The 27,710-nt window shown below is 41.2% G+C and overlaps 1 protein-coding gene across 17 annotated transcripts in view; it reads right to left on the bottom strand.

Annotated features, from left to right (window-relative positions):
• The window catches only part of LOC140728939 (teneurin-3), a 2,305,574-nt gene that overhangs the window by 384,972 nt on the left and 1,892,892 nt on the right, over positions 1-27,710 (bottom strand). The window contains exon 1 of one of the 17 annotated variants that reach the window (XM_073048066.1): positions 12,530-12,549. The exons of the other annotated variants lie outside the window; for them this stretch is intronic. The gene's annotated coding sequence lies outside the window, so the exon portion shown is untranslated. Of the gene's footprint in view, positions 1-12,529; positions 12,550-27,710 lie in introns of those variants that run through there. 17 annotated transcript variants of the gene reach the window in all.

The raw sequence follows: 27,710 nt of genomic DNA, 5'->3' as shown, positions 1-27,710 counted from the left end.
ACTTGCTATGAACAATTAACCTACCCTGTCTGTCTTTAGGCTGCGGAAGGAAACCAGAGGACCCAAAAGAAAACCCACACACTCCATAGGGAGGACGAACAGAGACTACTGATAGAATGACACTAGAATTTAACTCTAAACTCCGAGATGCCTTGAGCTGTAATAGTGTCATGTTAACTGCTGCGCTACCATGGCACCCCCATGGTATAATATTAATGTTACATTAATATTATGATCGTAATATTATTTTGAAATTATGCTAATATAATTTTGAAAGCTATGTTAATATAATTGTGAAATACTCAGTAATTATGTAAATATAATCCATAAATTTTCCAAATAAATGTACCACAAACTTTACTTTGAAGCATTTTAGAGTTACGCGATATTCACATTGTCAGTTTTCAAGTTACAACACTGTTACAAATTGTAACAATAAACACAGAATGGAAATCAGTAGCTCATTGTTAATAAATTGCCAATCTGCTATAAATGTGTGGTGTGGATCAATTAGCTGCATCACACAGCCTTGTATGGAAACACCAATGCCCTTGAACACAAAATCCCACAAAAATGCAGTGAATATGGCCCATTCCATCACAGGTAAAGCTGTCCCTACCACTAAGCATAAAGTATTGTCACAGGAAAGCAGCATTCATCATCAGGGACCCCTTCCACTCAGGTCATGCTCTCTTCTAGCTGCTGCCATTAGGACGAAGGTACAGGGGCCTCAGGAGTCACACCACCAGGTTCAGGAAGTTACTACTCCTAAACCATCTGTCTCTTGAACCAAAAGGGATAACTTCACTCAATTTTACTTGCCCCACCATTGAAAAGTTCCAACAACCTATGGACTCATTTTCAAGGACTCTTCATCTCATATTCTTGATATTTATTATTACTATTTCTATCATTTTGCAGTTGCACAATTTGTTGTATTTTATGGTTATTATTCTATTATGGATTTTTAAGTATGCCTGCAAGAAAATAAATTTCAGGGCTGTATATGATGATAATAAGTTTACTTCGAACTTTGAGTAAACCACCAGCCCGCTGATTGCTGACGCAGTCTATTCAATACATTTTATTTTTCCCATTGTGCCTGTCAGTTGCTTTGACTGCCTAACATTGTTTACCTTGTGTTGCGAGTTGTGATTTGTTTGTTTGATGTGAAAAATTCTGCATGTGGTAAGTAATCGTCATTCTAAAATGTTCATTTTAAATATTCATAGGATGCACATTACCCAAAAAAAAAGCATTGAAAGTGTCACACAGTTTCCAGGCTGTGTAACTGGAGTTGGAACTTCGTCACTTTGAAAGTGGTGAGAGTGTAGAACGAGCTGCCAGTGGAAATGGTGGATGCAGGATTGATTTGGTGAAGTACATGGATGGATGGTGCATGGAGTGATATGGTCCAGGTGAGGGTCAGTGGGACTAGGCAGAATAATAGTTAGGCCTAGAATGGATGGCCAAATGTCCTGTTTCTGCAATGTAGTGCTTGCTCCATGATTCTACGGCTCAGCTTTTCACAGAAGAGAATGTTCACATTTCAATGACTGCTTGTTCAAGCAACCCCTGTTACAATCTGTCCTTAAGTTCCTCTCTATAACTTTCAGGGCAAAAGGAAGAACCTAACGCTGGGTTGCGATTCATCGCCATATGGATGGCGATGGCTAAAATCTCCACTCGGTGTCTGTGCCGATGTGGGCAAGCAAACTGGAAGCTTTCAATATGAGCAATCAGATGTCTAATAGGAAGCTAAAATAGTATTTAGCAATAGAAACTCTACAACTGGGATCCCTCTCAGTCCAAATCTGGAGCCTAATTTGCTGAATGGGAGCAGTTCCCTCACATAATGTAGTTTCTGCACACCAGAGACAAAAAGGTCAGCTCTGCATGTCCTTGCTAATCTCTTTGCCCATCTCTACTAATCCCACTTACCCACATTTGGACCATACCCATCTATGCCTTGCTTGCTTCAGTGTCTCTCTAAACATCTCTTAAATGTCATTTAATCCCAAAATGCTACTTTGCTTTTCTTTAAGCGAGCTTGTGGTAAAGAGTTTAAATTTTCTGTGAAATAAACAGAATAATGGAACACCATCAGTAAAACAGATGCCTCTCTTGCAAGTTCCTTTATCCAGAATGTCACATCACAAACCAAAGTCACAGGACCAAAATAACAAGTCAATCGCTTAAAAGAAATGCTAAGTAGAGCTGATTGCCAGGAATTGATTTACTACAAAGCTCCATTGGCTTTTGACTGGCATTCATCAGTTCCTTTAAGACTGCCAATACAGCACCGTGAGACTCCTGCACAAGCAGCTGTAGTAGATAGGAGGATCAGTTGTCACTGTGGTGTGGCACCATGAACAACAGGGCCACATAGCCCCCTTGCTATAACTGTCAGGTTGGCTCAGAGAACACTTTCTCACCTCTGCTCCAGTCCTGCAGTGGGACTTGAACTCACAGAAGGTGATTGGCTTAATTCTATTGCTTGACTTGAGCACATAATCTGAGCTGACATTTTACTGCAGTGGTGAAGGAGTTGTTGCACAGTTGGAGGTGACATCAGTCAGATCAGACATTAAGCCAACTGACTCACCTGCCGGTTCAGATAAATGTAAAGGATCATGTTGTGCCATCCGAAAATGGTAGAAGGAGGTGCCACACAAGTGCCCGGCAATGAGAGTTTCCAAAAAGAGAGTCAATACAGAATCAGCATCACATTTATCATCACTGACATACAGCCCGTCATGAAATCTGTTGTTTTGTGCTGGTAGTGCTTTGCAGTATATAAAAATACTATAAATTACCACAAATATATATAGATAATTCAATTAAATTAGTGCAAAATGAGAGCAAAAGTTTAGTGAAGTAGCATTTATGGGTTGGTTTATTATTGTCAGTTCAGAAATCTGATGGTAGAGGGAAAGAAGCTGTTCCTAAAATGTTGAGTAACCCTTTCTGATGGTAGTCATTAGAAGGGAACATGTCCTGGCTGATGGGAGTCCTTAATGCCTGATGCCGCCTTTTTGAAGCATCGCCTTTTGAAGATGTCCTCGATGGTGGGGAGGCTAGTGCCCATGATGGAGCTGGCTGAGTTTGCAACTCTGCAGCTTTTTCCAAACCTGTTCAGCAGTGGGCCCTCCAAACCGGACGGTGAAGCAACCAGTTAGAATACTCTCTATGGTACATCTGTAGAAATTTGCCAGTCTTTGGTGGCATACCAATTCCCCTCAAATTCCTAATGAAATATATAATAAAATACACATCTACTAAAGGCACAATAATTGTCAAGGGGCGTGTGTGCCTCTGTGTGTCTGTGTGTGTGTGGTCAAACTGAAAAAACTCCGCCATGATAGGTCCCAGGCCCGACTGGAAAAGGAGGAAGGTTGGGCATGAGGCGAGCAACCCCATCCTGTAAAAACCCACAACCGCAGAAGCTCCAGAAACCTCATTCTTGGGAGAGGAAGGATCTGTTGTCAGTGGCCATTTCCCCAGTAAGGGTAATGGGCTAAACCAGCCACACAAGCAGTTTAGAAGCTGGATATCCTGTGTGACTCACACGCGACCCCTTTTCCAGTAAGTACAAGGATGATGGACAACTTTTCAATGCATTTGGACTCATCCCTCTAGAGTTTACGGCCATGGCAGTTGAAGGAACAGGTGCCGATGCAGGAGTAAATTAAATCCGGGTATATTATAGTTGGAGGATTGCAGATATCCACTGAGTTATATGGCATCAGGAGCAGACAGAAATAAATGATGCAAGAACATGAAGCAATTTGAAAGTGGAGTTGAACTTTATTTTTCAATTGACGACTTACCTAACCATGAACCAGTGTGTATTGTTGATGAGGCTGGAGGCGGTGAATGAACAACGTTTAGTCTTGAGTTGGGATGCAGGCTGCTGTTATCAACGATACAAGCCAAAGGGAAGTTTGACAGGGTTGAACAGGTAAATCTCCACATTCCTCTATCAGCGAGTCCCCTAATGGGAGAGGAGCTATTCAGGAATTATTGGTGGCTTCATCAGACGAACCTTTGTAACAGTCAAGCCTTGGGTCTACAAGGATCAAATACCGTGTAAGGGGCTGACAGTTGGAAAATCAACTACCTGCAGATTTACCTCATGGCAAGACCAGAGTGATTATTATTGAGAATGAACTAATAGAACTGCTTAGACCCATGATCTCTTTTCCCTTGATGATTGCAATTACACCTCGAGTTCTACACGACTTACAAAGCACATTTTATAGAGTCAAAACATGAACCAGAATTTACAGAGACACAGGAGGTTCTGCCAATGCGGAAATCTCGAGCTACACACACAGCATTCCTCCAGCATGTTGTGAGTGATCCCCCGAATCTACAGATTTCCCCAATCCTGGAGCCTGAAATCCACTGCCACAAACCTTCAGAGAAAATATTCTCATGAAACGATCTGTAAGAATTACTCCAATATGTGACTATAGCCTATTCCCATAATTCCAGAAACAATTCCAGTCAGAAAGGGAAGATTTATGTCAGCAGTAAAGGAAATAATGTTCCCAAATATTTATCAACTGCAGGTTTTCATTTGCATGAGTAGGATGCAGTGGACAACAAAACATTAATTAGAAGATTTATTGCTAATGGAACAAGTAAGCAAACATACAACCGGTCACCCACGACATCCTATTGTCTCTCCACCAGTCATTTTACTTAAATTTAAATCTCTTTACATACCTGCCTCAGAGCGATCATGGCAGCCTGCTTGGTGGATTCTAAAATTGGAAAAATGAACTGTCATTCAGTTAAGTTTTGCCTGTCTTCCTATCAGCTGTGTCCAATCCTCAATGGTACATTATGCTGTGTGTGACCCAGCCTAATTACTGTTAGTGCAAAATTTGAAATTACAGATAGGTTTGGTATGTCACATCAATGTGACAGCAGAAAAGCTTTCTTCCATTTTACTCAAATGGACTAGGACTGTCCGGTCAGATTGTGACTACGCTGACAGACAGAATGATCAAGACATCAGAGCTTTTCTCTACTGCAGCGGATGAGCGTTCTTTGACAAGCTTATTTTCATCTTTTTGATCCATTTAAGTCCTTGTGATGGATGGCTTGACCTTTTAAGCTCTTTGAAGGCCGCAAACGTGTTCTGTATCCCCCGCTCCCAACCCCAAAAATAATCTGATTGGAATATTTCATTTTCGTTTGGTGTTTAAGGCAAGTGCCCTTTGTGTGCACTCAATCACTTCTGTGCCACTAGTCAGGAAAAGCATTTAAATCCAATATATTGCTCCTTCACCTTCCTCTCTTAAAGGCATTGAACCGTGATGACCTTGGATTCCACAGTCTTGGTCAAGTGACCATTCTTTATGCCTAGGCCTGGACTATAACAAGCTGAGAAAAAGCTTAACTATGATGCTCTCTGAAGGTGAATAGCCTGCCAGAAAAGCATGACAAGTTCAAACGTGAAGTATAGCCATTTGGAAACAATAAGCTAAATGCTATCATTGAGCAATCAAAAATTGTTCAGGATGAGTAAGATAGGAGCAGGCTATTCAAAATTCTGCTAGACAGGTAGCAATGAGGGCAATGGCACATCTGCATAAATGAAAGGAGCTTGATAATAAAATGTAAAGGAATTTAGAAGCAAGCAAATTAACTGCACAGAGGTGACTGCAAAACTAATCACATTCTCCCTTTATATACCTGATTTAATGTCAGTATGGTGCACTTCAGCCAATAAGAAAGACTCCAACCTTCCTTTTCGTAAGGTAGGAATACACTATGGTATCATACTGAAAGAGAGTTGTGTGGCTGAAAGTGTCACCTTTTAGGTAAAATGTTGGAAGATATCTGCCTGTTCCCATGAGACAGAAAAAGACACGACCACACTTTCCCAATAGTCAGATACTTTCTGGCATTTCCTGGCCACATTTATGCTTCAAAACATTACCAAAAATAGGTCAAGTGATCAATTATTGCATGTGATGTTTCTCGGATACTGCCACATGAAAACTGGCTGCTCTCTTTGCCCCTGTATAGCTTTGACTACGTTTCAAATGCAATAATTAGCAGTAAAGCATCCTGAAATGATGGGAGATGACATTTGATTGAAAGTTTGTTTTTTTCTGATAAGATTTGCAAGAATCACAGGCTTTATGCAAATTGCACAAGATTATTTTTGCCACTATTCCAACTATGCCTTCAGTAACAACACCTCAGTGCATTATAATGTTTGTCTGCTCTCTCATCCATCAACATTCCACTGTCTAGCTTCACAGAGGTATTCGTTGGCCTTTGTGCAGACTGTGGGACAACCCTGGATGGATTAATAGTGAAGTACTGAATGCTGGACAAATCCCTCCAAATTCTCTGGGAGGCATCATTTCATAAACACCCTTTGACCATTCTGAACCTTAAAGAAACTCAGGAAAGAGGTTTGCCTGGCATCTGCTAATTTTCTTCATAATTTTCTGTATTAAGTCTTGAAAGTATCAAAGATTGTCTTTGGTGCATCCCTAAACTTGGCAAGTGAAATAGATAACTTGGTTGACTTGGAATTAGTTTAATACAATGAATTCAAGTTTGAATTCACTCAAAATAAAGGAGAAAATATTCGATGGTTCCATGAGTTACCATCCATTGGGTCATACATGCCAAACATCTCATTTTCCACATAAGCAGAACAAGACCCACTGTCAGAACATAAGAATTAGGAGCAGGAACAGATCATTCAAATCCTTTCCATCATTTATCGAAACTATTTCCAAACTTCGTTATGAAATAAGGTGTGGCCATTTGCCCATCAAGCTGATGCTGCTTGACAGAGACATCCTATTCCTTCACTAATTTTCCCTGTAACATATTTTTCCCATATCCCCAATAGTTACACATAGATGAGATATGCCGAATTGAATGGGCTTCCATATCAGCACCATCTTCTACGGACATCTCCTTATCCCTTGATTGCCTTAGAGGCCCAGAAATTTATTGATCTCGACTCAGATGAACATTACAACTAAGATGTTACTGCTGACCAGACCGTAGCTGGTCTCCACTGAGAGAACATTTCCTGGGACCAAGCTGGAGTCTGCTTTTATCAAGAGCAAGAGATGATAGCAAATCTTTTTTCTGAACTCGATCAAAAACAATGTTACACTACAATAAACTGTTTTTAAATGTAGTAAAATTCCTTAACAAATCTTACACAAGCCATCAAAAGCTGATGTCCCACTCTACTGAAGGAGGCCGCAGTTACACAGTATTCTTACCTAAATGTTACCTTCCTGATCCTGACCAGGTTTTGGTTCTCACAAGGCTGCATGTGGCTATACTCACTTAATTTCTTCTTTTGGGAGAACTGCCAAGTGTTACATCTTATTTCCATTGCCAACACTGTGTCCTCTGTTGGACCATACACAGTTCATCTCTGAAAGCCTCGCATACCATAAGCGCTCTACAGGTTTCTCATAGAACCTCTCATCAAATTTCATGCAGATCATTATTTTATTTGTTTTCATTATGTCATTCCAACATGCACATGATGGGTAAGTGCCATGTTTTGATATCCAAGAATCTAATCTGTCACAACTTTGAAACGGAATCATAGTACAAAACAGCATGGTTTGGGTCCTCAGTCCTCTACCCCTCTCTCGTGACTGTGTCAACAGATTCTCTCTAACTCCATTTGTCAATTTGTAGATGATACCACTGATGGTATACTCCAATAATGGTGAGTCGGAGAGAGAGAGCTTAGTGACAGGGTGTCATGACGACAACCTTTCCATCAATGTCAACAAAGGAGCTGGTCATTAACTTCAGAAAAGGGGGGTGGGGGATAGTGAACGGTGAACATGCTCCCGTCTTTAGCAACTGAGTTAAGGTTAAAAGTGTTACGAGCTTTAAGTTCCTAGGTATGAACATCACTTAGATGGTCATGGTCTAACCACATTGACGTCACAGCCAAAAAAGCTCACCAACAACTCTACTTCCTCAGGAGGCTAAAGAAAGTCAGCTTTACCATTTTTTATCAGTGCACCTCAGAAAGTTTTCCACTTGGATGCATAATGACTTGGTAAGGCAACTGCTCTGCATTTAACCACAAAAAACTGCAGAGAATTGTGGGCACAGCTCAGCACACAGGAACCAGCCTCCTCTCTAAGGTATCTGTCTGTACTTCTCAGTGCCTCAGTAAAGCAGTCAACATAATCCAAGACCCGACCCACCCCGGACATTCTCTCTTCTTCGCCCCTCTCACTGGGCAGAAGATATCAGAACCTGAAAGCACAAACCACCCAGGCTCAACAGCAGCTACCATCCCACCTTTAGACTCTTGTACGATGAGATGGAGTCTTGCTCTCACAATCTACCTTGCACGATCGTCCACTTTGTTTACCTGCACTGCACTTTTTTTGATATCTTTTACGATTTATTCTGCATTGTTATTTTTGATTGGTCATGGCATGAAAGGATACAGGGACAAGACAGGAGACTGGGGCCGAGCGGAAAATTGGATCAGCCATGATGAAATGGCAGAACAAACTCGATGGGCCAAATGGCCTAATTCCGCTCCTATACCTTATGGCCTCATGGTTATGAATGAACTCTTCTTGAGCTTCCAACCAGATATAGGTATCAATTTTAACCAACATTTCAATGACAAGCTCTGCCATCTTCATCAGGAATGATGCTTAGGCATGTCTAGTCCGGTGGTATAAACACCCCCATCGTCCATCCCTCCTGCCTTCATCCAAACAGGTTTCAGCTGTCCCACCCTGTTTACAATTGAATTCCAGTTCTTACTTAGAGTGAGACTTTCGCCTTTGTTAAATTCTTTTCTTCTAGTTTTATTTCAACAGCTTCATATACCAGGCAGTCCCAAAATCTATTGGTGCAGCACAGTTGCTTTGTGCCTTTGAAGTCAATCCTACTGCCATTGAAAATGCAACGCTTTGCTACTGCCGATTTCTCCGGGTAACCCAATCGGATACACCTCCCGTGCTCCTTGATGTGCGTTTCCACCGTATGTTCCGTCTGACCGATATGCGCTGCTCCACATTCACAGGGAATCCTGTGAATGCCAGCTGTCCTGAATCCCAGGTTACATTTGACCCACATAGGATTTGATTTGAGCTTCATTACTGGCTGGTGGATGTTATTAATCCGGTATTTCTTCAGGATCCTGGCGATCCTTCCAGAAACCGGTTTGTTAGGCACTTTCCGCAGCAGGTGACTCAGAGGTACCAATGTATTCCACCCCTGCCTGCTTTGTACCAGTGAGGCCCATGCAGACTGAGAAAGCTCCCCAACCTCAATGGTCCGAGTTCGCTGAAAGTAGATTTCAGGGAAAATATTAAAAGCTTCAGACCATTTTACTCTGAGGAGACCTGGGATTAAACAGATCTCATTGCACTGCCATATCTCCTTTTGACTGGAAGCACAAACAGACATTCTCTAAAGCAGCCCCCTCAAGGCCCTGAAAAGCATTGTGTTACTATATTATAATTATCATTATTTCTTTTACATTGTTTGTGGTGTCTGAACAACAAATCAGTGTATCAATGCTTTCGTTAGATCGGCTGTGCAAATCAAGAACATATTCTTTCATTTACATTCCCCTCGATTTTCTCACCTCCCCTGAAGGTGTTGATTCCTTGGCTGGGTGCAGCTCCATGGGCTGCGATCACCATTCACTACAGTGACATTTATTATGTGAGTCTCGGCAGTCAGTGCTGGCAGGTTATGTGACTGTGGAGAACACCACGTGCTGAGCGATATCCTTTGATCGCCTGGTGTCCACGCACTTTTCCAGAAAGCGATATTGGGATACCAGTCCTTGTTTAATTTTGTTCTCTAACCCAGAAGTATCCCCTAGAACGGCACGGACACTTGTCGTCATCAGGTTATGACATCGAATCACCAGCATGAAAACAGGCGGTACAGCCCAACTAATCCATTCTAATTCCACATCGCCACCCTGCTCCTATACCCCTCTGCTCTTCCTTCCTTCAGGAACCATTCCAACCTCCTCTTAAAGGTCTCTGCTTAATCACTGTCACAGAAGATTCTGCAGCTGCTGTAAATGCACATACAAAACGTTGGGGGGACTTTTTGGGCTGAGATCCTTTATCAGTCCTGGTGTATTTGTACATGTTGCTCTGTTCAATCATCACATCTACAAAAACACGAATAAAAGAAGATAATTTCCTAATCTTCATCATCATTTTTTTTCCCTGGGTAATGTCTTATCACTAGGCATAGGCATCCCACAGAGCTGAGTTTTGACAGCCAAGGTTACTTCAGCTAGTCATATACAGTCTGTCCAGAGCAAGATCTGAACAAGCAGTGTGTGATTTCACAGTCAAGTACTACCACTTAACCATCCAATCAGTTAAACTCTTGCATCTGACCAGTGCGCCATCATTCTGGCTCCTTAATCACTGCCCGTCTGCATTAGCTTTGTCCTATTCTTTCATTCATATGAAGTAAAAATCTGCTCTACTCATACCGAAATAGTGCCTTTGTATTTCCTCCCAACAGGCAGGCCTATCAGAATGCAGACTCAGTTTTTGTGGATCTTTGATAGATTTTGAAAGCTGTTATTAGTTATTCCACACTGCAATATTCTTCCAGCAATGTTCTCCCACCTCAATGGCTTTCGCTTCTGTGCTGATACAAGTCTCCAAACCCCTGCTAGTTTGTTAAAGCTGCCTGCTGAGTCTCAATGGTCAGTCAGCTTCAAAAAGAATGGTGCTGGCGCTATTCTGAGGATGTGGGGATATCTGCTAGGATACACAGCCACACGAGAGACTGCAGATGCTGGAATCCAGAGCAAAAATACCTACTATTGAACTAACTCAGTGGGTCACACTCCTCCTGATCTTGGTAGATTTCTTCGAGCAGTCTGTTTTATGTAAGCGTATAAACAGATACACTGTAATGGAAGTAATGCAAAAGCATTATCCTCATCACATCCAAAAGAGGACATACTACGTCGAAATCAGAATCCGAATCAGGTTTATTATCAGTCTTTCTTGACATGAAATTTGTTGTATAGTGAGTGCTCCACCATGAAATGATGACTCTGTAATACAATAAAACGTGAAATATAATTTGAAACATGCGAAACATATATTCAAAGCATGTGACGCATGTCATGATATTAGGATGATGGGGTCCTACCCCACCGTGGGCTGCAAATACCAGCATTATCCTTCCCTATCCCTAACATCCAGTCAACTGAGACCAAAAAAATTCTTGGGTCGCAGATCAGTAACCTATTGTACATTGTTGTGCATGATACGCAAACCTGAGTGACTAACTGGTATCAAGCTAGCTTTAGTTGATCTATTCGCGTATACTATTCAAACAAAGGAAAGGATTTGGAGAAGCTTGTTCAGAAAAATATACAGCAAAATGCATTAGTGCAACATCACATTACTTGCAACTCAGACCAGTCTGTCAAAAGTAACAGGGTTATTCTTTCCCATATTTTTAATGCACCTATATAAAAATCCATATATTAAATACACCTACTTTTATAGGAAAAAGGTATACAGCAAAATTTTATGTGTAATGTGTTTAAACTTCGAAGTGCTCTCCACAAATAAGGTGTGGATCCCTTCACACACTAGCTAATTACATCAAACTCATATCAGGATGGAGTGTTATCAACATAACCTCACAGCCTCTGTCGCTCGGCTGAACAGTTATCAGGTTAATGATCTGGTCCGTGTGTTGACAACCAGTGCCTGCCAGCAGCATCTGGGCTCAACCCTCTCGGTTTGTAGATTGCTCTCGGGGTGGAAAGGAGAGTCCGTAATTTGTGCGAATGACTAGCTGCACCATTTCCCAGTAGGAGTCTGCACACATCTGTAGGTACTGCTGTTCACAGAGGGTTAACAAGCCAAAGCAGAAATTGTTTCTACTCAAAGCCAGCTCATTCGCAAAAATAGCCATTCCCATCATTATACCAAAAATATTCTCCACTGCTAGTTCAGCACCTTACAGAATAATAACAGAGTGAAAATGCAACGACTGCAAGTAATAATCTACAGGAGGACGAAATCGTTGCATGAAATGTGGTCCAATATTTACATTAAAGTCATTTATAAATTTTACCAAGTCAAAAGGGGGTCTGGGTGTGGTTTACTGCTTCCAGAATTGCCTGAGTATTAACGATGTGACACGAGAAATGAGAAGACTCTGTCAGTACAGGTACTATTTCAGACCTAATTATAGTCCACAATAAGATGACAATATATAAATGTGAGGAGTCTGGGGCAATGAATACACAATTCTTTTACATGACAAGGTAAAAGCAGAGCCACTTCATCACCTAAAGAATGGATTAAAAGAGATAACATTTAAGGTTGAGAGTCTGGTAACCTGACATCACATCAAACGTACAGCAAACTCTTTGAGCAAACCTTAACACAGAACCACGGCGGCTTCTTCCAATTCTAGAAATCATAACTCTCAACCAAACATAATCTGCTCTTGCTCTGATAGAATTCTTCTCTATAATTACCTGAGAATTTACTGGCCGGGGCTTTAGCTCCTGAAATCATGCTTTTGTTGCCAAGAAGGGAAGCAAAAATTCATCGTGCTGCAAGAATGTTCCTGCACCGTCTCCTGTACAAAACCGTGCTGGCTGGAGAGAATATTCCCATAATTCGTTCCTTACTCTTAAAAGTGAAATGCAGGCGATAACATAAAGGCTGAAGAATAGCCAAGTCGACTGGGAAGCAGAAATATTCTGCTACCTAGAGAATTTTTGCTGCAGCATTATATGAGCTGAGTCACGTGATAAAGCTACTGTATGTGAAGCTATTAACTTTCAAGTTTTTTGTTTCAGTGAGATTGTTTGAAAATCAGGTCTGACAGAAACAAACTGCAGATATCCCTATTGATTATGCTGGCACCGTTTCCAGATGTTTCTGGCTTGAGGTTACAACTTCTTCCGACACTCTTCACACACACCGACCAAAGCAACAACAAAACTGTCAATTCAGCTGCTTCATTGAGGAGATGCAACCTTGCTGTGCTATCGGGAGACCTTGCAAATAATTAACACTGCTTTCAGCTCGCTCCATCCAAGCCACAACGGCACACTAGCACTTCTTCATTTAAATCTGCACAGACAATATTCCCTCCCTCTCTTCTTTTTATCTCTCTACTCTTTAAGATTGGAGGCACTTAAAGAAAGAATTTGAAAGGAAGTCTCAAAGCACTGACATCCATCTTCTGAAAAATATTAACTTTGGTCTAATTTCTCGAGCGGCTTCGTGGTGCTTCTTTCATACGCTTCAAGCAGTTTTAAAAATTCCACTAATTGTACAACTCTACTCTGGCTTATATATGGTGTAATATTTTTCAAAATGCCCAACAGGGAAAATACCACACAAGTTTTATGTTCCCTTGTTTAACCATGTGCCTGCCAAAACTTACTTAAAATTTTCACTAGTGTTTAGCATGTACTTCCTCTCTCCATTCATCCAACCAAATTATATCAGCTCACACTGTTCTCCACTGTCTTTTAGCTAGCACACACCCAATTTTCTTGACAGCAGATAATTTAAACCTTGTATGATGCACCACGGTCAATCAGCAGCCCGATTTATTCTCTGCCGCACTTCATTTTCATTCAGATACATAACCTACAGTACATTGCATGGTACTGTGCAAAAGCCTTAGGCACCCTAGCTATATATATGTCCTAAGAAATTTGCACAATATTGTACTGTTGACTGCCACACACAAAGTCAAAACTCCTCTTTACATATGCATCAGGACCAATGGACCCACACTTCTGTAAAGGGTCATTTGGAAAGCGAAGCACTTGAACAAACTCCATTACGGATTTCTGGAGCAGAATTTTCATGTCACTAGATCATAGTTGGCGTGTTGGTTTCAGGCTGTCAGCAGAAGACCAGCAAGCTTGTGTAAGTGGGGAATTTCTGACACCAGCACTACTGCAGATATTAGTCACCACATTCGCATAGCAAATTACAGCAACAAAGGAGGCCACCCAGTCCAACAATGCTACTTTGGCTCTTGAGCAGTCCAATTGGTATTGATTGTCTTTTTTCCTCATATCTTTAAACATTTTCCATTTTGAAAGCCATTATTGAACTTGCATCCAATGCGCTACCAGACAGAACATCCAGATCTTAATCCATGTTACAATTCTTCTCTTCTTCTGTTCACCTTTGGTAATCTTCTTACAACTTCCTTCTCTGCTTATATGGCCTTCAACCTAGGGTAATAATTCCTCTTCACTTAACTCATCCATTATGAATTTACAGACTTCTAACAAATCTCCTCTTAGCCTTCTCTACATTAAGGGAACCAACCCCATCTTCCCCAGATGATCTTTATAACTGTAATCCCTCACCTTGAAACCAAGTATTTTCTGACATTGTCCAAGGCTTTTTACTCTCTGTTCGGCATGAAGCTTTTCACAAAGTACAATCCACAAGTTCTAATCCATTATTTCCTGTTTGAATTGAATTGACTTTATTACTTACAGTATATCCTTCATATACATGAGTAAAAATCCTTACGTTACATCTCCATCTAAATGTGCAATGTGTAATAAATAGTATGTGCAACAGGATAGTCAATAAAACATAGTAGTACAGTTGTGTCAACATGAGTTAAGCACTCTGATGGCCTGTGGAAGAAGCTGTCCTGGATCTGTTGGTCCTGGCTTTTATGCTGCAGTACTGTATCCCGGATGGTAGCACCTGGAACAGTTTGTGGTTGGGGTGACTCGGGTCCCCAATGATCCTTCGGGCACTTTTTACACACCTGTCTTTGTAGATGTCCTGAATGTTCAAAGTTCACATCTACAGATGCACTGGGCTGTCCGCACCACTCTCTGCAGAATCCTGTGATTGAGGGAAGTACAGTTCCCATACCAGGCAGTGATGCAGCCAGTCAGGATGCTCTCAATTGTGCCCCTGTAGAAAGTTCTTAGGATTTGAGGGCCCACACCAAACTTCTTCAACTGTCTGAGGTGAAAGAGGCGCTGTTGTGCCTTTTTCACCACACAGCCAGTATGTACAGATCACGAGATCCTCAGTGATGTTTATGCCAAGGAAGTTAAAGCTGTTCACCCTCTCAACCCCAGATCCATTGATGTCAATAGGGACTTGCCTTTCTCCATTCCTCCTGGAGTCCACAACCAGCTCCTTTGTTTTTGCGACATTGAGGGAGTTGTTTCCACGTGTGTACTTACAAAGCTCAGGATCTGATGTAACGACTTGGCCAATTGCTAACTGCTGTGTCTGCTTCATTTACTTGTTTTCAAACATACCAGGTCTCTCGCTTTTCAACTGCTTCATACTCAAACCATTTGTCATTTACTTTCTCCTTCATTCTTCCGATGAAAATATATCATCTCACACTTCTCTATACTGTGTTTAACTGACTATATTGCTCAAGCTTCTAATGATTCCTGATGGGGGAGGTGCTTTGTCCACCGTGACAGATTGCTTTTTGTCTTGTATCTCATCTGAAACACAAGCTTTCCTGTGCTCTGGGACAAGTCCAATGGGCTTACATTCAGAAACTCTTGAAAGTTTGATGTGCATTACCAATTTAGGAGTGAATTTTTAACTTGTCTCACTTAGTCTTTTTTTTAAATAGTAAGTAATATATTGTTTAACTTCCACTAGTAGAAGATTGAGGAGAGTGTTAGCCACCATTTGATGATAAAGCAATGGACTGAGTCACGAAACAGCGACGCCAGGTTCCACGCAAGAACATAAATTTAGTTTAACACTACGGTGTTTAAGGGTTTTAAGGGAGTTTTGTTCTGCTGGAGGTACAGTCTTTTGGATGGGATTTTTATGTGAGGACCTTGCAGATTGCAAAGGACTCTAACCATGTATTGAAGTTTCAGAAGGCCAATTCTCCTCATGTTCAGCTCTTCAATTTCAATAGCTACTCCAGCCCTCTAAAGTAGCACAACTGGCCAGATGTTCACATCAGACTGCAATGTGTGCTGTTGCAGAATCTTAAACTCACAGCTCCAAAAAGGTGGCTCAAGAGTAATTAGTAACTGTCGATAAATGCTACTAGTCTTTCCTGTGACTGTTTAAAATAAAGGTCAGAAATGCAATACTGTACAGCAATGCCAAGGACTTTGCTGTGATTTGAGGCTTCAAATCAAGGAGCCAGTGAGAGCATGTGCTGTTACTCAGACACCTAATAGAATATGGAGCGTTATGCATGAGTAGCTATTGAAACGGAGTCAATCACAATGCACAGAAGGGAATTAGATAAAGAGGAAAGGATCTGTGGAATTAGAAAGGAAATGGGATTAGAATAAATTGCTCCAGTGTGGAACCAGCTCCAGCATGTTAATGGTGGCCTGAAAGAGCACCTTCTTAACTAAAACTGCCCCTGATCATTTGAGAATTTCAGAAGTCTTTCTGTCAATAACACAGAACTCATTCCTCATGGATCATAAATAAACTCAAAGGGCAAGAGTTTAGTATCGCAGAGCAGTGAAACATCAATGAACGTCTCAACCCTAACACAGAGGAGACAAAGACTGACCTGACACAGATAATCAAACACTTCTGATTATGTCGCTGGGTGAGGTGAGCGGGTGAGGATTGCATCCAGTCTAAAGAGTGTTATAAAGCGGATATTTGGAAGACACTTTATGCATTTATCTGGAATCAAATATTTGCTACTGCTCCAGAAGGACAATAATGCACTACATCAACAGAAGCACAGCAACAGCAGAAGCATTAAAGCCAGTCCAATGTCATGGTAGGATATTGGCCTGAACTGTGCCAATGGCTCATTTTGTACTGTCGATGGACTAAGGGGAATAGGAGGCTGCTGAACAAATAGGCCATGTACAACCCTTCAATTCAGTCAAAATTACATTTCCTGCAAGTTATAACACCAAAGAACAATTTAGATCATATTTTAATTGCAACACACAATTGATATCATGGAGTGCCTCAAACCTTTTTCATAAAACTGGATTCAAGCATAAATACCCAATAATTACACATGATTCAAACTGTATTTTCAAATAAATCATTAAAGCAGCAGCCCGTTTTTAAAACAGTTCAAGAATGAGATTTGAGATTTATCAAGTTTGTAGACTGGATTGAAATACAAGACCATTTTAATTTTTCAAACACTATTTAAACTACCTAATGCAAAGCTCCACCAGCACTCCTCAAAATAAAAGCCTTCCTTACTCTAAACAATTCTCAATCAGAGATTTCCTATCTTTTTCTTCACTCTTTTCTGTGAAAGTTTTAAAATGATGACAACCAAAATCATTTAAGGTTTTAAACACTGTCCTCAATCCGAGTGATTCTAGGAAGGTCCAATGACTGCTCAGTCAGTTATGCTCAATTTTGATCCTATGCAAAGGGAAGAGCAAGATTACTTGCTTTGATAATCCCAACTCAAAATGTGAAAAATAAACTACGGCTTCTTTGCCCCACTCCTCGCTAGAAAGAAATGCACACATGAGAAAGCGCACATATATTCCATCGCGTGTGTGCGAAGATGAGGGACGCAACGATGGTGAACAGCCTGCGAGTACATTAGCTTCCACCTAGAATAATTGCCAAGGTAGTAAAGGAGTCATGTACAATGTGTGTACGTTTGCCACACTCCTTCAAAATGTTCGTTCCATTGGGTGTGACATAAAAAATGCTGGGAGGGTCAGGCAACGTCCGTAGAAAGAGAAAGGGTTAACATTTCATGTCTGAGATCCCTCATCATGGTTGGAACAAAGGATATTTTTGTAATGATCAATGGTAGCTCACTCATCCATTGCCCTCCCTATCTTCACTATGACTGGTTTGCTGCTTTTAAGGTCCGATGAAGGATCTTCATACAAAAGTAAAGAAGAGATTCACCAAGGATGTTACCTGGATTGGAGGACTTTAATTACAGAGATAGATTGGATAGGCTGGGTTTGTTTCCCCTGGAGCAACAGAGTCTGAGAAGTGACCTTGACAGAGTTATGTAAAGTTTTAGGAGGCATAGACAGGGTTCAAAGTTTAGAGTAAATTCAGTATCAAAGTACATACATATATAATTTCTTGTGGGCATTCACAGCAAATAGAAAGAAACACAATATAATCAATTAAAAAACACACAAGCAGAGACCAACAACCAACCTGCAAAAGACAACAAACTGTGCAAATACAAAAAGAGAAATAATAATAACAAATAAGCGATAAATATCAAGAACATGAGATGAAGAGTCCTTGAACACAAGTCCACAGATTGAGGGAACAGTTCAATGAAGGGGCAAGTGAAGCTGAATTTATCCCCTCTGGTTCAAGAGCCTGATGGTTGGGAGGTAATAACTGTTCCTGAACCTGGTGGTGTGGGACCTGAGGCTCATATACCTCCTTCCTGGTGAGAGACAAGATAGAATCTTTTTTTCCCAAGCCAGGTGTATCAAAAACAAGAGGGCAGAAATTTAAGTTAAGAGGAAGGATTTTCAAATGGTAGCTGAGCAGAAAGTTATTTTTATATAGATCAGGAACTCGCTGCCAGAGGAGCTAGTGGAGTCAGATACAATTACTATGCTTAAAGAACAATCAGTCAGGCAGTTAAATAGGTAAGGCAGAGAAGGATACAGACCTAATGTAGGCAAATAGAATTAATGTAGACGGATGGATAGATGGATGGATGGGTCAGTGTAGATGTCCTGGGCTGAAGGACTATTTTCCCTATTGCAAAACTCTATGACTATAAAGTGGGTGGTTGAGGGACAGAGATAGCAAATATAAAAGCACACTCTATTATCATGTCCAGACTTTAATAAGCAGTTACAGCAATTCAATTTCATTTAAAATGAACTGTTTATTTTACAGATCTTATATTTGAGCTCTGCAGTTGATTAAAGATGATACAACAACAGGACACTGGCTGATGCCAAGCAAGAGTGAGTCAAATCTCAGCCCTCGTGAGACCGTTCTGGAGCACAGCCCGAAGTCTCACACACAGTATACTTTGAGAAACAGAATCAGTGCACAGCACTGACATGAACACAAACCGCGCAAGCATTTCCAGTCACAAACACTACCATACTCCGACTTGGACACAGGCATATCTTAACAAATTTTTGTTGCTCTTTTCTCGGTTTACAAAAGTCAGCATAAACAATGCCAACAACACTACTGTTGCCAGGGTCTCATGTAAAGCCCTTTGCGTTTTTGGTTTGGTTTGAATGCTATTTCTGCCTTTTTTTTTAAGTACAAAGTCATTTTCTCTCCAATGATTGACATTGGTAGCATCTCTTACAGAACATGGCTGAAAGAATAATAGAGCTTAACAGTACAGCAATGGTGAATATGTGGTCAAAGCCATTGACTTAATTTAATTCCTTTCCAGTCTGATTAACCAACTCTTCCATGTCAGCTCCCCACAATTAGGACTTAGTCATTCAGATATGACTTTAATATAAAGGGTGATCTTGGAAATGACTTTATGATGCCAACAAAGAAGGTTTTACTTTGGGTCAGAATAATGCCCTACAAAACTAAGCTGAATGGAGTATTGTGCCAGAAAAAGAATAAACTGAGGCCAGACCACATCCTCAGCATGGGCAAGAAGATTTCCTGAAGATTCCTACCAAAATTAATACCTCAATCATCATCACGGAAACAGATCACCAGATCACTGTCACATATTATGTTGTGGTATCTTGCTATGTACAGACTTGTGCTCGCATTTCTGAAAGATTGAGACCCACAAAAAACAGATATAAATGCAAGATCATTATTTTTGTCTTTTGCTAGTCATGTAGACCTACTAATAGGAGGAGGCAGAGCTTCATGGCGAGGACAGGAAATGAATGCTATGAGGAAAATGGAGGACATGAAGGGAAAGCAGGTAAAGCTTTTCCTTTATATAAGGGAAATCAGGTAAACCTGTGTTCCCTATATATCCTCTATGTTTCCTTATGACAATGGGGACCTACTTGCTCTTCAAGAATGCAGGTAGATGTCTGAGACTTGAACGACCTGATTGACATCCTAACTGTGGCTGAACCTTCTGACAAAATTCTCACCGACCAAGTGGTTTGGGTTAGATACTTAACCTGAAACATCAATTGCCCATTTTTCTCCATAAATGATGTCTGACCTGCTAAGTTCCTCTGGTGCTTTGTAAGTTGCTCTCCATTCCAACATCTACAGTCCCTCGTGTCCCCAAGCTCAATGTATTGCTTTCCTGCAGAGTCCCTCAACCTAGCTCCCTGTGACGGAGGAAGACAAACACCCACACTCTGACTGGCAGTATTTACTAACGTAGCTCTAATACATTTGCAGATGGCTCCCATTAAAGGAGAGTCTTCATGTCCTGGTATTGAGTCTGCCGGGCAGCTCTTGATTAATGACTATTTAGACAGAACTTACCAGACAAGAGCAGCAAGAGAGACTGCAATCAGTAATGTTTGACAGTCTCTTTCCTGTGATAAGCAAAAGAACATTTGTGCTGTCAGAAAGGAACCAAATCAGTTCTCCAAACCAAGTCAAGGACAGGTTCCACTCCTGGTGATTGTACTCAACATGAACAATGCATTTAGATGTTTTCCCAGTGCCAGTTCTCAACCTTATCATTAACCTTAATGGTTTTGCTTAAATAAGTCTGCCTTTTAGTGTATCAGTGAAAAATGAATGCAGTTATCTTTATTGTCAGAGGTTTACTTAGTTCCTACAACTTCACAGCTTTCTCCACTCCCCCTTTGTCCCTTCAACGTCAGCTCTGCACTCCACCATTGTCCCTACAACTTCCTGACTCTCCCCTCTCCCCCAATGACCCTACAGCTTCCTGATTCTCTCCACTCCACCAATATCCCTATATTTTCCTAACTCTCTCCACTCCACCTTCATCCGTACAACTTCCCGTCTCTCTCCACTCCCCCATTGTCCCTGACTCTCTCCAGTCCCTCAATCCTCTTTATTCCAGCATTCTATGGCACAAACAAATTGTTCTTTTATAGCCAGTGCTCCTCCTGTCAAAGGGAACACAGGAATAGCAGTGGGAGTGGTTCATCTGGCCCTTTTAGCTTGTTGCACCATTCATCACAGCTAAGCGGCTTTCCACTTCGTGGTCACTTTCTTGCACCATTCCCACATCTCTCAATTTCCCTGAAGTCTGGAATTCAACCCATCATTTTTTGAGCTTGCACAGTCCTTATGTTCAGAAAATCTCAAGTTTCATCACCCTTGGAATGAGGTATCTCTGTCTTAAATGGTCTGCCCCAACTCTGATTCTGTGATCCATGGTTCTAGACTCCGCAATGTGCCCTCCCCAAAATCCACTTGTCAAACTTTCTAAGAGTTTTGCATGTTTCAGAGAGATCTTCTGGAACATACAGAACTCTGTTGGCACTGCGACGTCTGCAGAGCGAGAAACCAGTCAACATCCTGGGTTAGTGATGCTTCCTAAAATCTTTTTTTCAGATTCTGGTGTCTGCAGTTGTATCTGTTTTCCATTTCTGAAGTATATAAGCATAGTCAACTCATGTTTCTCCTCCACTGGTAAACTACCTTCCACGAAACTATTCTAATGAAGTTTTACCGCAGTTTAATGAAGGTTTGCTCTATGTCAGCTTGGTCCCATTCCATGTAAGGAGATGTCAACTGTATACAGGACTTCCTGTGGAGTTTCACCAATGTGCTCTTTAATTACTGTGAGACATCTTTATTCAAATCTTCTCAAAATAAAAGCAAACATGCCGTTTGCCTTTCTAGTTGCTTGCTACACCTTCACACTGCCTTTCAGAGACTCATGTACCAAGACACCTGTGTCCCCTCTCATCGTCAACATTACCCAATCTCTCACCTGGGGGGGTAGCACATCACCTGTATAACATCAGAGCCCAATGTCTCACCTGGCTTAGCACTTTAGGTGAGAATAAAAGGTCTCTGATCTGCAGGGGGAATTGGAGAATCATCAAGTTCAAACACCTTGTTCCAAATCTCACTATTTGTTTTGACTTGCTCGTTTATGACACATCAGATATAATCAGCTCTGTATGTGACGTAAAGAACGTGATCACATTGATCAACCACCAAACACAAGGCTTTCAATAAAAACAGTCAATTCTAGTTGTAACACAGCAAAAAAATTACCACAACGATGGAGAAATAATTCCAGTAGACCATGTAACAGGAGCTAATTAGGCCATCAAGTCTATTCCACCATTCAATCATGGCTGATTTATTATACTTCTCACTTCCATTCTCTTGTCTTCTCTCCATATCCTTTGACCTGCTACTAATTAAGAACCTATCAAACACCACCCACCCCCTTTAAATATACCCAATGACTTGGCTTTCACAGCCAAGATTCACCACTCTCTGGCTGAAGAAATTCCCTGTTCTAAAGAGACATCCTCATGTTCTGAGGCTGCTCCCTTTCGTTATAGACTCCCCCACTATACTGAACTCTAAAACCACACTGTCCAGGCCTTTCAATATTTAACAAGTTTCAATAAGATTCCACTCCCCCTCCATTCCTCTGAACTCCAGCAAATACATGCCCAGAACCATCAAACTCTCCTCATACTTACATTCCCAGGATCATTCTTGTGGATCTCCTCTGGACCTTCTCCAATGTCAACACATAATATTTTAGATAAGGTGCCCAAAACTGCTCACAATACTCCAGGTGTGGTCTGATCAATGTCTTAAGGCACCTCAGCATTACAACTTCGCTTTTATATGCTAGTCCTCTTCAAGATATTGCTAAAGCCTCCACAAGAAATGTAACATTCTCACCAATCCACAGAAACCTGTCATGTCACCATGGAAAATGGAGCAGAATACAAGATGGTATTGAGAAGAGTATCTTCACTGGAAGCACACTGAAACACTGCAAAATGACAAATAGTGTGCACACCATCCTGCAATATACACCCAGCAACCAAGCACCTCCTGTCTCATCTATAGCAGTCCGTAGATTCCGCAACAACCATCCCAAAACACACAGAAACAGTTGCCCTCGTGGGAGAGCCCAAGAGGATAATGGAGGGGGGAAAATTTACAACGTCGCAAGGTCTGATCTAATATTCCATGCAAACTCAACATCCCATCCTCGTCAATCCACTAAAGCACTATTCTTGCTAAGTTACTTTTCACCAAATCTTACTTAATTCTTTTCTTTCCTATCTAATGCACGGAGGTGTATGCAATTTCCTTTTCTTTCCCTATGGGTAGTTTCTCATATCATTGTGACAGAACCAACCAATTTGCCCCACTCCACTGCCATTTCTACATAGATTTGCAAATTTCTTTTTGCACTGACAACAAATTTTGGGTGGCAGAAGTCAGACAAAATACATTTACACACAGTATAGGCACATCAGGCCAGCGAATTTCTAGAAAGTGGAAATGCACCTACAGCACCTTATGCAATAGGAAATCATAATGCATGGGCAGATATTAGGCAATTTGTAATCATGGGGGACAATCATGTCCAGGTGTTCCACTTGCAGGAGCTCGGATGACCAAAGACTGGGACATAGATATAAACCAGATGGCTATCTCTGACTTGTGCCATCAGACCTTTTACGTCACATGAAGGAACAAGAGGGAACCTAATTTAAAGCCTCACATCTTTAATAGACCAGCCTGTTAATACACTTTAATTATTATATAAAGGGGGACTGGACTCAGGTCTCTGGAGTGGGACTTGAACGCATGACCTCTGGCTCAAAGTTAAGAGAATCAGCAACTGACCAAAGCTTCTGATGCAAGTTCAGAGAGTCAAACATGAAATATCAGTCTTTTTTTCCGGTATACATTGGCCTCAATGTCCATTTTTGCAGCCTTCTCTTCTCGTCTGTAATCTGATTCACACACACACCAGACTCAGAGAGGTATCTGTGGCTACGCTTATCCTTCTTATTCACTGCTCTTGTAAGCCACAATCAATTTTCTGCTGACCTTTTCCCGACCAGAGTTTTTCTGAAAATGTTCTGATCCGAGTGCTGCTGTCTCCCACAGTGCCTAGCAGTTGGATTGATCCTGAGAATCGAGTGTCTTAGAGCCTCAGGGGGATCTTTGTGGGCATGTAGCAAGCAGGTTAGGGATGATGATCAAATGCAGGACCCAATAGGGCCTATTTATCTTCTTCCTACTCTCATTGGCCCCAAACTCCAGGTCAAGTGGTAGAATAGGGTTTAGAATAACTAGGATCCAAGCCTTCATTATAAGTTTTGGTTTATCTTTCTTCAGAAGGATCGGCAACCAGGTAAGGAACATGCTTCTAACCCTTGATAAGTGTGAGATGAAGTCAAATAATGGTAAGAACATACTGTTAGGTTGGGCTGTAGAATTGTCATTTTTCTTGTGATTTAACTATTCCTATGTTTCTCTGTATTTTTATATAATCACCGATATACATGTAATTGTTCAGTGAAAATTGTGCTGCAGTTCCCTCTATTTTTCTAGAAAGTTCTTGGTTTCACTGGTGTGTATCAGATTACTTAAATCTGGCTATTTTATTGATTAAATGTATCAATAGAATTTCTACTATCTTTAGTCTAGTATGAGAAGATCTCAACTAATTTTTTTGTTTCCTCTTTTTTTTGTTTCTCTTAACGCTACATACTTCTTCTTTGCTCTTGTAATACAAAATAAAATGGCCATAAGCAACAAATTTTATGCCTCATTCTCGATTTCTGGAGAACCTTTGGATTTCAAAAGTATCAGGATCCGGCAATACACAACAAACGGAGTCCTGAGGAACAACAGGACCTTGAAGAAGTCTGAAGGTCCCTGAAGGTGGTAGCACAAGTAGATACTGTTGTGAAAGAAGGCACGTGGGATTGCCAGCCTTTGTATGTCAGGTGATAAGAGTAAGGAAGTTATGGCAAGGCTTCATAAGACCACATCCGAAATATTGCACTGTCACAATAAAGATAATTTTGGAGAAGCTGCAGAGGAGATTCACCAGGACAGTGTTTAGGATGGAGCATCTCAGTTATGAAGTGACTGGATAAACTAGGCTTCTTTTCCTAGGAGCTGAGGACTGGGGTAGGGGGAGGGACTAACTAGGGAGGTAGCCTGATGAAGTCTGAAAAAATTATGATGGATATAGACAAGAATGCCAGCAAGAAAATGAATCTCAGGGTAGTATATAGTGACATATCTGTACTTCGATGATAAACTGTCTTTGAACTTTGAAGAAAGACAGTACATGTTTCTTGATAATGAAGGTTTCTGTAACAAAGACCTTAGGTTTAAGTTAAGGGGTAAAAGGTCTAGAGCGAAGAATCTTTTCACACTGAGGGAGGTTGGAATTTGGTATGCACTACTTGAGGGAGAGTGGGAGGTAGACATTCTCATAACATTTAAAAAACTATCTGGGTGAGCATTTAAATGGCCAAAGCTTCAAGGACTACAGATTAAGTGCTGGTAACTCCGATCATTATGGATGAGTATCTGAGGAACTTAGACATGTTGAGCCAAAGTGGTTGTTTATGTGCTGTGTAACTCTGTAACATGGATATAACGTCATAAGGTGATGCGACAATGTCCTTTTCTCCCTTGTAGAAAATATCAGAGTATGTTTTCTGTGAGTGTTTCCAGGCCACTGGTACCTTACTCATTATCCATCCAAAGCCTGAGCCTTGGGCGATGCCTGTAAGCAGATCATTCAGCCACAATAGCCAACAAAGCCAAGCTGAACGTCAACCAATATGGACTCAGAAACATGCCCCAGCATCTGCTGTGTTTCTCTTCAGAACTCTTTTCAGCCCGTTCTGAATCCCTGCCTGATCTTTAGGCCCACAGAGAACGGAGGTCCCAGAGGGAGGCCTGCTGAACCACCTGGTGAGCTGAGATATTACATTACTAATCCCAAGTGCTGGGTGTACTCATCTTTCAGCCCCATTAGAAAGTCACTGGGGACTCGTGAGGTACGCTTACAGCAGTCAGCTACCAATCTCTCGGCACTCAGTGGCAGCGCAGTGTAGAGTGAAGAGGACTATGATAAAGTAGACCAGCTACATAACTTAGCGCCAGAAGACAACCCAGATTCAGGTGCTACCCTGTGTCTTAGCAGACAAGAGAATGTGCATTCATCCTCCCAGTTCAATAGACTTTTGAAGGTAACCTTGCCCCTTCCCCCTCAGTGAATGGGTGCACCAAGATATGAGGCCCTGGTTCTGCTGCAGTGTAGGAGGGAGTGGTGGGGTGGATACGATGGTGGAAAGTGTCATGGAGTCTATAACACGGAAACAGGCCCTTTGGCCCAAAAGATCTATGCTGACCAAGATTCACATGAAAGCTAATCACATTTGCCCATATTTGGTCCATATCCCTCTAATCCTATCCATGTACCTGTCCAAGCAACTTTTAAATGTTATTAATGTACCTGGCTCAGCCACTTCCTCTGGTGGCTTACTTCATATACTGACCATACTCTAAGGTTGCCCAGCCAGTTCCTGTTAAATCTTTACCCCTCATCTGAACTCTGTACTTCTTAATTCACTAACCCTGGGAAAGAAACTGTGCTCATTCACCCTTTCCATGTCCCTCATAATTTTATACACTTCTATAAGATCACACCCTGTTCTCCTATGCTCCAATAAGAAAAGTTCCAACCTCCTCAGCCTATCCCTATAAATCAGACTGTCAGATTTCCGGGCAATATCCTCATAAATCTCCGTGGGAAAAGTGATTGGAAGGGAGGGGTCATCTAGTCTGCTCAATTCAGAGTAGACCAGTACAATCAATGAATGGTCCACATCAGAACTGACCAACATTCACTGTTCAGGTTGAACACTGACAAATGGAAAATCAGCCAAGATGCTGAGGATACAGTGCTTGGAATCACAATATTTATAACATGGCCAATCTGTCCATTATGTCTGTGCTGCTTAAAGGCACTGGGCCTAAGCCGAACTCTCAGCCCTTAGGTAATCCACCCTTCCAGAATGTAAGATCCAGACACATAACAACCTCTTGATGAGACAGACTTTCCTCTTCTTTCCAATAATCCTTTTCCAAATTATAGTGGATTGTGGTTAATTGGACCAATGCTTAATCAATTATGGCAGCCGCTGATTTGGGAGAACTCTTAAAGAACAAAAAATCCAGGATTCCCTTCACTTATTTGGGATAGTATGCCAAAATGGGAGAGGAGAGTGTTGCCGAACAGTTTTTAAACTAGCGTCAGTCGCGTACATGCCATGTGGCCGTTAACTGCGCTTACAGCAAACAGTCTTAAAATAGCATCAATGCATGTGCTTCTGTTCAAAATGTGGTGATATTTTGGTCAGTGATAGTTGGAGAGAAATAAGGAGTAAGGCAATTCAGAACTGTTTTCCTTCACTGTGGTTTCACGCATTGAGGCTTGGAGATGCCAGAAACGGGTGGAAATTGGAAAATTAGACAAGTTCACTACTTCAACAAGTCAGCTCCTATGAAGAATTAGAAGGTATTGACAATTATCAAGAACGTTACAATGAAAATGAATTGAGGAATGCAATCATCAAAAACATTGTTTGAAGGCAGTCCATTTTCTGCACTATGTGTCTGCACTAATTTTGTTCATTTACAGTCAATCTAAAGAGCACAGCAGCATACACTGGATTAATTCCTCCATCGAGAACTAGTAGGAACTGATACACAGCTGTGTAGTACTGTAGTAGTATTGGTAATGTTCTAGTTTGTTCTGTATTTCATTTAACTATATAA

The sequence above is a fragment of the Hemitrygon akajei genome, chromosome 6 (assembly GCF_048418815.1).
Source record: "Hemitrygon akajei chromosome 6, sHemAka1.3, whole genome shotgun sequence".
Taxonomy (NCBI): domain Eukaryota; kingdom Metazoa; phylum Chordata; class Chondrichthyes; order Myliobatiformes; family Dasyatidae; genus Hemitrygon; species Hemitrygon akajei.
Note: the sequence above shows the minus strand (reverse complement) of the source record. Positions and strands in the feature narration are given on the sequence as shown.